Here is a 14,155-nt window from a genome sequence, read left to right on the forward strand (position 1 = left end):
TAACCTATGCATACTTTTTCCCATCTTTGCACCTGGAAAACATTTTATTTTGTTGTTTGCTATAAACTCTAACCTGACGTTCAGGACTCTTCACAGAATGGTTCCAACCTATGATTCTGTGCTCATCTTTGTTCTTTCCAATACATGTAATGTAGGCTAGTCAGTTAACAATGCCCTAATGTGTCCAAAATTTCAGGCAATTGTGCCTTTATTTATATGTGCCTTTATTATATTCTCTACCTGGGAATCATTCCGTGTTCTACCTTTTGTATTCAGCACGCTTAATTCTTGACCCAGGACCAAGATGAAGATCTCGAATTGAACTAGTTGTAACAGTTTCTTACTGAAAAATAAAATAAAATATAAAATAAAAAATAAAAAAATAAAACTAACTCAGAAAATGATATATATACATATAAGAGAGTAGAAATTATTTTCCTCTTGTTTTCTTTTGTAAAAAAAAATCAAAGAAAATGAAAGGTGATTATAAGAAAGATGCAGAAAGTATGAAAAGATACTGAGAAATCCTGGCTTACAAGAAAAAAAGATATAAAGAAAAAGATATCAAAGCAGATAGCTTCAAAACTCTACCAATGGAGCAGGAAAGAGAGTAAAAAAGAAGGTCACCTCTGTGTGCAGTCTTGCCCACAGCCAAGAAAGAAAACGATAACCCATTTTTGAGATTTTATTTTAAAGACCAAAAAGATAAGATACAAGCTATTATATTCTAGAAAAAAATACTTCTTTGAATTTTCTTTTAGTGTCTATCATGGTACATTTATTTACTTTTCTTTGTATTAATGGTCATTATTTAGAACAAACCAATTTTAATATCTGTTAAAGACTGAGAATATAGAAAAATTAGCTCAGCAAAACCTGTTGATTGAGTGATATGTTTTATGAATCTTGCAGATTTGTTGTGGTTATGACAATAATAGTAACTAGTACAATTTACCACATAATGAAAATTCAGTATTTGTTACAGAATGTCCTTTATGAAAATATGTGAATGTAACTGCACAAATGATTTTTTCTAGGGTGGTGGAAGATACACTTGCCTCTGCAGAATCTAAATAATACTAATTATGTGATCATTGCTTCTACTGGAACAAATTCTCTGTAAGTTTTCCTTTCTTAACCCTTATATCTAAACATAGCACTTTTTACATTTATAAATTAAATATGTGCCAAGAAATTATAATACTTTTTTCAAATAAAATGCATTTTAATCTTGTGTTAAATTGCAATGAAGTGAACAATTTTAAAAATTCTAATATTTTTATTTCCAGTAAATTAAAGCAACATAATATTCTGTACAAAAGGGCAAGGCAGTTACATGCCTTGGTTAAAGTGATTACAGTGCTCCATTATAGGGAGCTCAAAGAGCTCAAAGGTGAAGGTTGATCCTAAGAAAATTTGACAGGATTATATAGAGGAACATGTATCTTTCTGATATTTTATAGACTAAAAGCTTCAATGAAACAAAAGATATTTCTATTTAAAAATATTATCAATAGGAAAATCCCAGATAAGTCAGAATTTGAGGGAAATTGTTTGGTATTGTACAATTTTCAAAAGCTTATGTATTTTAGAAAATGATCACATTTCTTAATTTAGTAACCCTAACAAAATATATAATAACGGAGACAAAAATCAGTCTAAGCATGTTTATATTAAGTCCGTGAGGTAAATTAAAATTGTCAATAATTTAGAACTCTTGCTATATGTCCTAGGAACTATGCTAAGAATATTATAGGATAGCATCATTTGATCATTGTAATGATTCCATAAAAGGTACTAAAATTATTTTCCAGAAAAAACTGAAGCTTAGGTCATCATTTACCTAAAATTTCAAAGTGATGGACCTGAAACTTAAACCTACATTTATTCAGGTTGAAATACTTAGCTATTTTACTTTAACATTTATTCATTTACACTTTATCATTCACTCATTCTATTAAGGTGAGATCAAAGAAATAGTTACTGAACCACTTCTATGTTCTAGGCACAGTTCTAGTTAACAGGACAGTAACAAGCAGGAAAAAAAAAAAAAAAAACCTGTCTTCCCCGTGAAACAGGTCAGAAAATGCTAAGCAGGAACTAAAATGGGGAATGAGAAGAGGGATTATGGGGTTGAGATATTTGTAGTTTTAGAGAGTTGGCTAGTGAAGCCCTAACTAAAAAGGAGATAGCTGAGTAAAACCTAAATATGGCGTGGGAAGAGGCCTTGTTAATATTTTGAGGGAGAGAATTCTAGGCAGGAGGGAAGTGTGTAAAAAGCTTCAAGGCAGGAGCATGCCTGCTGTGTTCAAGGAACACCGGAGTATAGTATGGTTGGAGCAGAGGAAGCAAGAGAGGAGTAACAGGAGATGTGTTCAGAGAGACAATGAAGGGCTAACCATGCATATCCCTGTAATTGGTGGTGGTCAATATTATGTTTCACTCAGAATGATTTATGGAATATTGAGAGCTTTAAGCAGAAGATAACATGAACTGACTTGTGATTACTAGGATCACTGTGACTGCAGTGTTGAGAATAAACTGAAAGGGAGCATGTAACAACACAGTTTACTACTCTAGTTTACAACAGTATTAATTTTTAATGAAATGCACAATAAATATGAAAGTGGAATGTGGACAACATGTTAGGACAAGAATAGAGTAAAAGCTGTAGAGTCCAGAATCTGGGTAGACATTTTACCAACGAAGACATACTGATGGTCAACAGGTACATGAAAAGATGTTCAACATCATGAATCATCAGGGAAATACAAATCAAAACTGCAATAAGATATCACCTCATACCTGTTAGAATGGCTATTATCAGAAGAACAATAAATAACAACTGTTGTCAGGGATATGGAGAAAGGGAACACTTGTGCACTGTTGGTGGGAATGTAAATTGGTACAGCCATTATGGAAGAGAGTATGGAGATACCTTAAAAAATTATACATGGAAGTACCATATGATCCAGTATTTCCAATTCTGGATATTTATCTGAAGAAAACAAAAACAGTAACTTGAAAAGATAAATATACCCCCATGTTCATTGCAGCATTATTTACAATAGCCAAGATTTGGAAGCAACCTAAGTGTCTTCTGATGGATGAATGGATAAAGATACGGTGTACACACACACACACACACACACACACACACACACACACACAGGAATACTATTCGGCCATAAAAAATGAAATATTGCTTTTTAGGTGTTGAGTTTGAGAAGTTCTTTATCGATCTTGGATAACAGTCCTTTATCTGTAGTGTCATTTGCAAATATCTTCTCCCATTCTGTGGGTTGCGTCTTTGTTTTGTTGACTGTTTCCTTTGCTGAGCAGAAGATTTTTATCTTGATGAAGTGTCAAAAGTTCATTTTTGCTTTTGTTTCACTAGCCTTTGGAGATGTATCTTGAAAGAAGTTGCTGTGGCCAATGTCAAAGAGGTTACTGCCTATGTTCTCCTCTAGGATTTTGATGGATTCCTGTCTCACATTGAGGTCTTTCATCCATTTTGAGTTTATCTTTGTGCGTGGTGTTAGAGAATGGTCAAGTTTCATTCTTCTGCATGTGGCTGTCCAATTTTCTCAGCACCATTTATTGAAGAGACTTTTTTCCATTGCATGTTTTTTCCTGCTTTGTCAAAGATTATTTAACCATAGAGTTGAGGGTCCATATCTGAGCTCTCTATTCTGTTCCATTGGTCTATATGTCTGTTTTTGTGCCAGTACCATGCTGTCTTGGTGATCACTGCTTTGTAATATAGCTTGAAATCGGGCAACGTGATGCCCCCAGCTTTGTTTTTCTTTTTCAACATTTCCTTGGCAATTCGGGGTCTTTTCTGATTCCATACAAATAATCAAGTCAAAAAATGGGCAGAAGATATGAACAGACACTTCTCCGAAGAAGACATACAAATGGCTAACAGACACATGAAAAAATGCTCATCATCATTAGCCATCAGGGAAATTCAAATCAAAACCACATTGAGATACCACCTTACACCAGTTAGAATGGCAAAATTGACAGGGAAAGAAACAACAAATGTTGGAGAGGTTGTGGAGAAAGGGGAACCCTCTTACACTGTTGGTGGGAATGCAAGTTGGTACAGCCACTTTGGAAAACAGTGTGGAGGTTCCTCAAAAAGTTAAAAATAGAGCTACCCTATGACCCAGCAATTGCACTACTGGGTATTTACCCCAAAGACACAGATGTAGTGAAAAGAAGGGCCATATGCACCCCAATGTTCATAGCAGCAATGTCCGCAATAGCCAAACTGTGGAAAGAGCCGAGATGCCCTTCAGCAGATGAATGGATAAAGAAGATGTGGTCCATATCCATATTCCATATAATGGAATATTACTCAGCCATCAGAAAGGATGAATACTCAACTATTACATCAACATGGATGGGAATAGAGGAGATTATGCTAAGTGAAATAAGTCAAGCAGAGAAAGTCAATTATCATATGGTTTCACTTATTTGTGGAACGTAAGGAATAGAATGGAGAACATTAGGAGAAGAAAGGGAAAAATGAAGGGGAGGAAATCAGAGGGAGAGATGAATCATGAGAGACTATGGGCTCTGAGAAACAATCTGAGTGTTTTAGAGTGGAGGGGGGTGAGGGGATGGGTTATCAGAAGAACAATAAATAACAACTGTTGTCAGGGATATGGAGAAAGGGAACACTTGTGCACTGTTGGTGGGAATGTAAATTGGTACAGCCATTATGGAAGAGAGTATGGAGCCCGGTGGAGTATTAGCCCGGTGATGGGTATTAAGGAGGGCACGTACTGCATGAAGCACTGGGTGTTATATGAAAACAATGAATCGTGGATCACAACATCAAAAACTAGTGATGTTTTGTATGGTAACTAACATAACATAATAAAATAAATTTAAAAAAAAGAAATATTGCCATTTGCAATACCATGGATGGATTTTGAGGGCATTACGCTAAGTGAAATAAGTTAGAGAAAGATAAATACTCTAAGAGCTCATTTATATGTGGAATTAAAAAAACAGCAATAACAACAAAAACAAGCTCATAGATACAGAAATGGTGGTTGCCAGAGGTGGTGGTCGGGGGGGGTGGCAAAATGGTGAACGTGGTCAAAAGGTACAAACCTCCAATTATAAAATAAATAAGTCATGGATGTAATGTACAGCATGGTGACTATAATTAGTAATACTGGATGGTGTATTTGAAAGTGGCTAAGACTAAATTTACAGGTCTTCATCACCAGAAAAGAATTTTTGTAACTATGTATGATGACAAATGCTAACTAGATTTATTGTGGTGATCACTTTGCAATATATACAAATGTCAAGTCATAAAAAAAGAAACTGTAGAGTCCAGCAAACTGTGGTCCTTAGAAAAACGTATCATATGCTTTATTAAAAATTAGAGACACTAAAGCAAAAGTTATTAATAGCTCTTGCCAATTCTTATTGAAATGATTGAAAACTATAAGATCCACAACAAATTAAGTTCAAGTAAAGCACTTAGGAAATTACTGAAACAGTGAAGGGGATAGAGATCAGCTATTTGCATTAGGGTGGTGGACATGAAGGAAACTGGAAAGATTTTTAAAGTACTTAGAGCATAAAGATCTACAGAATATAGTGATGGGTTACATATGAAGCATCTAAGTGGACAGGCAAGTGTCAAGAATGTACTTGTCCTCTAAGTTTCTGTTTGTGAAATAAAAATGAAATTCGAAAAGAGAAAGCAGGTGCCTTGCACTATCCATTCCTTGTTACATGGACATGGGGAAAGGACAATAAATAGGAGGGGACAGAACAAATATGGTTCTAAACATAGGCAGGAAGTAATGGTTTTTAAATGTGCAAAAGTGGGGCACCTGGGTGGCTCAGTGGGTTAAACACCTGGCTCTTGATTTTGACTCGGGTCATGATCTCATGGGTCATGGGATCGAGCCCTATGTCAGGCTTCACCCTCAGTGGGGAATCTGCTTGAAGATTCTCTCTCTTTCTCTCTGCCACCCACTTGCTCTCTCTCTCACTCTCTCTCACCCCCCAAATAAATAAATAAATAAATCTTTAAAAAAATAAAATGTGCAAAAGAAATGCCAAGTTGTCAGGTCTTCATTCATAAGAAGGGTATTGAATGAATAGAATAATTTATGATTGATTTGGCTATGAGGGATATCCACTAATGTGGATAAAATCACCTGAGGAGGAAATAAAAAAACAGCAGAACTTGATGCAAGGAGGCATATGCCAATATTTACTGAAACGGTAGAGATAGGGCTAGAGTGGAGACATAGAGAAGCAACTTATAACGTATCTTCTATGGAAGCAGCGTGTCATTCAGGGAAGCATAGGATATCCTGCAGGGCAGAATCACAGTAACTTTTCCTAATTTTGAACACATATGCCTGGAGGCCTGGGTAGACCACAGGCTAGACAGGGAACACAACAATTGGAATTTATTTCACCTGCAGAGCATCAAAAGCATTCAAGAGCCGCTGAATAGGGAAGACCTAAGATTATGCGGTGACTGACAGAGTGGTTAGGGTTTTCCCTGATGCACCAGAGAGGAGGTTGGGCTAAGCTATGAAACAGATACAGGGTAGCTGGCAAGAAAGCCAGGTCAATCATGAAGCTAAATGCAGAAGCCTTGCTCCCAGGGCAACCATCTCATTCACACAGAGAATAAACAATCCAAAAATGAAGTTCCTCTGCTGGAACTGCCCAAAGCTATGGTTCCCTTGCTATTAGAGTCATTCTGTTAAATTGCTGTACAGGAAATGTAAATTTATATCAACAAGCCCTCCAGCTTAAGATCTGAGGGGAGGACTAAAATAGCAACTAGGCAAACAGTGAGGAAATTTCAATAAGAACACACCGTTACACATTATTAATATAGGGAAGATGAGGTATATACATAAATTCAAGAGAAAATAAACAGAAATTAAAGAAGGGAAAAGGGAAGGAAGAATGGATAATCAGTTTAATCAATAAAAGTCTATAAAATAAAAGGAAGTAAAATAAATCTGTGAGCTTTTGTGCAGAATAGTTACAAAAATGCCAGTAATTTTTCCTATCCCTGTATCCTTACCTACCCTTATTATAAAACTTTGAGAGCCCTCTCCATCTGACTCTGCTCTGTCCTGTGATTTGCTTTACACTGGGACATCAGCAAATGATTAAGCACTTGAGAAGTGATTGTGCTTTGGGGCTTAGCCTCTCTTGGAGCCCTGCTGCCCTATAAGAAGTATGGGCAAGCTTGCTGGATAAGAGAGACAAGTGATTCCAGGCACACAGCCTACAGCCAAGCAATTGCAAGTCACTTGAGTAAGGCCGTCTAAGGCCAGCCAGGTGAACAGCACAAGCCTAGATGAACTGAGCAAGGCTCAGAGCAAAAGCCAGCACAACTGTGAGCTAAATAACTTGTTGTTGTTTTAAGCCACCAAGTTTGGAAGTGACTTATGTGAAATAAAAACTATTGATGCAGATATTTACCTTCCAACAAAATGCTCTAATAAAGTTTCAAAAAGAATATAATCTAACTCTGATTATGTGTCTACCTATGATCATGTGCCAGTTGATACAGATCTGAGCCAAATGAGATAAAATTAGGGAGTCGTGGCTTATCAAGAAGAATAGATATATATTTTTTAAACCACTGACAGTAAACTATAGTTTTTAAGCAAGTTGAAAATGTAATAAATAACTTTTTGCAAACAAAAGTATCTAGCAATGAGAACACGAAAAGAGTCATATAGTAATAAGGATCTGGAATTCCATATTATGTCAATAAAAACAGAATGTGGGCTGTGACCAAGGAAAAAGAATAAGTAGCATGATTAATATGTTGATTTATACAGTAGAGACTTAAGATATCTGTTTGTTTTAATATTATTAATTAAAAATAGGATCAACTATGTATTTATTAAGTGCCATTACTAGTAGACTTAAAAATAGGATGAAAAGGGGCACGTGGGTGACTCAGTCAGTTAAGCATCTGCCTTCACCTCAGGTCATGATCCCGGAGTCCTGGGATATGCCCTGCCTCGGGCTTCCTGCTCAACGGAGAGTCTGTTTCTCCCTCTCCCTTTGCTCCTCCCCCCACTCATGTTCTCTCTCTCTTGCTCAATCTCTCTCTAATAAATAAATAAAATCTTTAAAAAAATAAGATGAAAACTTAAAAGCATACAGAATATATGTAAACTATATCTTAAAACCAGGCATATAAATTACATGATAATAAATGTGAGATAAAACACAGCAGGTTCTACAAAATACACAAAAGGAATAAAATCAACATTGAAAGACAAAGCCTCACAAATTAGTTTTAAAAATCCACGTATTGGGGCACCTGGGTGGTTCAGTCAGTTAGGCGTCTGACTCTTGGTTTTGTCTCAGGTCATGATCTCAGGGTCGTGAGATGGACCCCGGAGTCAGGCTCTGCGCTGGGCATGAAGTCTGCTTAAGATTCTCTCTCCCTCTCCCTCTGCGCTCCCCCCCATCCCACTCATGCTCTGTCTCTGTCTCTCTCTCTCTCTCTCAAAAAAAATAAATAAATAAAAAATAAAAATCCACATATTATTATTTACCAGGGGCCCACTTAAAACAGATTAAATATAAAATAACAGGAAGTATATACTGGGCAAGTGCAACTAAAAGTAAACTGGATTACTACAATACTGTTGCAAGAAAAATAAGATGAAAACAAAACTCATTAAAAGGTACAGTTGTTTGATTTTTATAGAGGGTATAATCTACAATGCAGATATATTATAACACCATCAACCTTTACAAGCTGAACAAAGAATTGGCAGAATAAAAGCAAACAGCTAAAAAGTAATAACCTTAGAAATGTAATAAGAAATTAACAAATTCTGTGGTATAAGATTTCATCACACTTCTCCTTCCCTCTGGATAAATGAATTAATAAATAACTAAATAAGAAGTCACCAAATCTGAATTATTCAAATAAAAATCTAGTGTTTTATCAAATTCTGAATCCTGCAAAAGAGAATATGACCGCCTTTTAAATATCCTTGAGCAATTTGCAGAAATAATATCCACTTCAGGCTGCTAAACTAAAGCATTTTAAGTAACAGAAAGTACATAGTTGTTTTTCATAATTGGAATGTATGAACATTAAAATTATTATTAAACATATCAACAGAAAGAACCCAGTCACCTGAAAATATTTTAACTCTTTTATTTTTTTTAATTTTTTTTAAGGATTTTTATTTATTTATTTGAGAAAGAGAGAGAGCGAGCACAAGCAAGGGGAGCGACAGGGAGAGGGAGAGGAAGAAGCAGGCTCCCTGCCAAGCGAGGAGCCCGATGCAGGTCTCGATCCCAGGACCCTGGGATTATGACCTGAGCCGAAGGCAGCCCTTAACCGACTGAGCCACCCAGGTGCCCCATTTTAACTCTTTTAAATAATATTTCTTACCAACCCCCCCATAAAATTGTGATTGAACAATATTTACAAAAAATAAGGACATGTCAAAATTTCTGGAATGAATCCAAAGCTATATTCAAATAAAACTGCTCAGATTAAAATACTTTCATCTTTAAATTTAGAGACCCAAGAAGGACAAATGTCTCTCAGACCATAGACAGTGCATGAAGAGAACAAGAAAGTGAAGAAGGCTCTTCCATCTCACAAGACTCCTTCATTATAACATTCCCAGGATCGTCTTCTTTACCTGCTGGATTTTCTCAGAGCATTTCATTTGAACAAAGATTTCAAAGACAAAAAAATGTTTAGAAAAGACTGTTTTAGATGCTATTTGTGGATGTTGGTGTAATTGTTTTGTTTTTAAAATTTATTTTATTTAAATTCAATTAATTAACATATAGTGTATTATTAGTTTCAGGGGTAGAGTTCAGGGATTCATCAGCTGCATATAATACTCAGTGATTATTGTTGTAATTGTTTTGAATAGATGTCAATCAAATACAAAAATAACATTATATCAGCTATAGATATAGTAACTGTACTGCAATAGCTTACTATTATAAAATCTAAAAATAAAGCAAATCATGTATTAGTCAAAGTCCAACAAGAAACAAAAAAATCTTCATGGATATGAAAATGAATTTAATAAAATTCACCATGTATATTGATTAAAAAAAAGAACTTTAGGTTGAATAAGATACAGATAATTTTAAAGTTAGGAATGAGACTAAACTTTTGTATCACTACTATTATTTAAAACATTTCTAGTAGTTCTTGTTAATACAAATGGAGGAGGAAAATAACAATCAAATTAAGTGTTAGAAAGAAGGAAATGAAATTATCACTGTGTAGATTTTAACAGTATCTCTTGAGCAAGCCCAATAAACAGCAAAAGTTTCAAGGTTTGGTTTGGGAAAATTACATATTCTATAGATATTTATTAACACATTTTCACATTCTGTAGTTTACCAAATAATAATAACTGATCATGAAGCTTCTTGTCACAAATATTTTCTTTTATGATTTACCAGTGTCCAAACTAAAACATAGCTGATGTTTCATAAAATATAAATCCAAGGTCTCCACCTCAGAAACTTTCAAAGTTGGATACAAACAAAAACTGGGTAACAATAAAAATCCTTGTTTAGGAACATAATTAAAGTTCAAGTCAATATAGGATTTAAAAATGAGAATGTTATTGTTTAATGTAAAAGCAATTCTTGTAGATTCAAAGAGATTAACATTTTTTTTTTATCTGAGTCTAGTTGACACACAACGTTACCTTAGTTTCAGGTGTACAACATCATGATTCAATTTCTTTCTAGAGTGTTCCATGTTCACCACAGGTGTAGCTGCCATCTGTCACCATACAACACCATTACAATAGCTTTGACTATATTCTCTTTGCTGTGTCTTGTATTCCATGACTTCTTCATTCTATAATTTGAAGACTGGATGAAGAGATTACTATTAATCTAAATAGTATCATTGTCTTTCAAGTGCAGAAATACATCTGATAAAGGCAATGATATTTCAATTCCTTTACTGGTTAGGTAAGCTTTTCTTACCACACTCTTCACTATTTCCTAGCAGCACCGATTCAAAGCAACCTTTTCAGCTCTTTCCTTGTGAAGGTAATCTAAGAATGATGGACAGTGGATTGAGATGATGAGTGCGTCGCTGCCATAGCAGCAGCTGAACATTTGGCTTGCTGGCAGATGGTACGTTTCCTCCAGCTTTGGGAACCTCCGCACGTTAAAAGGACTCTGTGATATACGTACGTATATTAAACGTAACATGGATTTGAACACTATATGTTTTCTGAGAATACACCTAGATTTATAGGCTTACATTTTTTTGCCCTCTGAGAACTGGGTAGCTCTATGCAGCTCTCAATGAACATTAAGCAATTCAACAAATCTGATTGCACAGACTGTTCTCCATACTGAAATGACTAAATGAATCTCTCCACATTGACGATCATAAACTCAAATGCCTAGCCCCACCAGGAAATAGCGTCATTGCATGAAAGGACCGGGCTGGAGTAATGTCGCAGGATAGCACATTCTTTCTCAAGGAAGGCGGCTGCCACTGAGCTTTGGCTCATTATTGCCTTGGGTGGATGTGGCTCTTTCATTTTTCACATAAAATCTCCCTGTGCTTGGTTATTAGAAAATAGTTCAATTTTGTTCAAATGACGTGCAGGTCGAATGCACAACATTTGGCGTGAGAATTATTAGTCGTAATCTCAGTTTTACCCATGCAGATACAAGTAAAAACATAGGTATTTTTTGTAAAATAACAAAGCAATAGAACTTAGGATGTGGCTCCTAAAATCTCTAGGACACAAAATAAGCATAAAAATACACAACATGTAATACAACAAGCAATAAGTATGTCAACAGAATGAGGAAGAAGCAGAGCTTCCAGAAAAAGGTGCTAAAGCAAAGATGAGAGTCATGCTGAGGTCTCATCTTATTGAATCAAACTACGGACACTGCTGTGATTACACACATTCCAGGGTGGGAAGGAGAAAGGGAACAACCCAGATTCATAACATCCTCTGGCAGTGGCCTGTTTTCTAGTATGTCTTTTTCTTAAAACTATGGGAAGAAAGTTCACACAACTTTGGGTGTCCACGTGCCTGAAGCAAGGCTCAAAAAATAACACTCTCAGTATATCCTTTTGCTAGAGAAAAATCAGAAAGCTGTTGACTTAGAAGATCCAGAGGGAAGGATGTCCTAAAGATATAAAAGACATAGCACATTTATTATAAGGAAATCCTAATGATATAAGGGACGAAATACATTTACTAAGTACTACTATATCCCAGGGTTTTATCTACATTCACTTTGTTTATTCATAGCAACGACCAATACAATGTCATTACCCATGCTTTTTTGTAAAACAATTAATGCTGAAAGAGGGTAATTAACTCACCAAAGGACAAACAGCTAGTAAACATACAGATTTCAGAAAGAAATGTAGCTACATCTAGCTCTTTCAATACAACAATACAATCAAAGCTCCTTCAATACAATCAAAGGAAAGGGGAAAACACTTCTTGGCCAAGTTTCATTGTCTCCAAAAAGTATGGAAGAAAAGAGGGGCATAATTAAATTCTACTCTATTATTGATTCTCTCACTGTCAGTCTTCTTTTCTGTCTTGTTTGTGAAGATGAACATAAGTTTGTTATAAAGGGTCATCCAGGAATTTTAGATTAAGTCCCTTTATCCCCCATAATCATACCAGTCTCTTGTTTTTAAATATACATATATAAATTAATGATGTATAAACATGTGATATCATATATATGATAAATTAATGATATATATGTTTGTGTGTGTATATATATATATATATAAAATGATGATTCCTTTAAAGTTGTTACATTATTTTATTTCAAAATAATATATAAAATAGGGACGGCTGGGTGGCGCAGTCAGTTAAGCATCCAAATGTTGGTTTCAGCTCAGGTCATGATCTCATGGGTCTTGGGATAAAGCCCCATGTCAGGCTCCATGCTCAGCAGGGAGTCTGCTTGAGATTCTTCTCCCTCTTCCTCTGCCCCTCCTCCCTCTCTAAATAAATAAATAAATAAATCTTTAAAAAATAATAAAATAATATATAAAATATATAGCACACTATACAAAAAAACAAAAAATTCAAATACTAAGAAACACATACAATAAAAATTCTGCATTCCTAACTATAGAATCTTTATCTTTCCAGAGGTAACCATGTTTAATAGGTTTTTATGATCTCTTACAAATTATATATATAATGCATGTGCATGTAGATATATGTCTTTCTCTATATATATGTAAATATATATGTGTACCTATGTATATATGTGTGCCATGTGTTTATATATGTATATAGCACATGAAAATATAAATTCAGTGATTACTAAAGTAATTACCAAAGAAGACAAATTCCCCTGAACTTTAAGCTTATTATTATTTCATATAGAACATTGCATCAATTAAATTTTATTGTGACTTCAAATATATCTATATAAAAATAAGATTAAAAGTGTATCTATAGGGTGCTTAGCACCCTTTTTTGTGATTGAATAAAATGGAAACCTGCTGTCTCAGTACAAATAACATAATTGAAAAATTTTCTGAAATATCCTTGCTTTCTTATAAGTAGAGAAGAAAATATTTATATACATAAATGCCGAAGAAGAAGAGTTTTCAATAAAAATAAAAGTCAAGAAGTAAAGTACAAGTCAGTACTCAACATGTTCTTCTAGTATTTTTAATTCTTAATATAATTTCATCTGCTTGGCATACTCATTTTGGTTTTGTTTCATCTTTCTGCAATTTTGTATCCTCCTTAAGAGAGCTTTCATGAAATAATAACAGATGCTATGCCATAGAGTATAGAAAAAGGCTTTCCTAAGATATGAATATTAACACATGTGAAGAAAAAAATGCTTCTATTGGTATTAGAATGTTAGTGTGTGGGGCACCTGGGTGGCTCAGTCAGTTAAGCAGCCAGCTCTTGATTTCAGCTCAGGTCCTGATCTCAGGGTCCTGGGATCAAGCCCTGTGTAGGGCTCTGTGCTCAGCAGGGAGTCTGCTTAAGATTCTCTCTCTCTCTCTCTCCCTCTGCCCCTCCCCTGCTCATGCTCTCTCTCTCTTTCTCTAAAAGAAGGAAGGAAGGAAGGAAGGAAGGAAGGAAGGAAGGAAGGAAGGAAGGAA

This window comes from Phoca vitulina, unplaced genomic scaffold, assembly GCF_004348235.1.
Source record: "Phoca vitulina isolate PV1807 unplaced genomic scaffold, GSC_HSeal_1.0 scaffold9, whole genome shotgun sequence".
Lineage (NCBI taxonomy): Eukaryota > Metazoa > Chordata > Mammalia > Carnivora > Phocidae > Phoca > Phoca vitulina.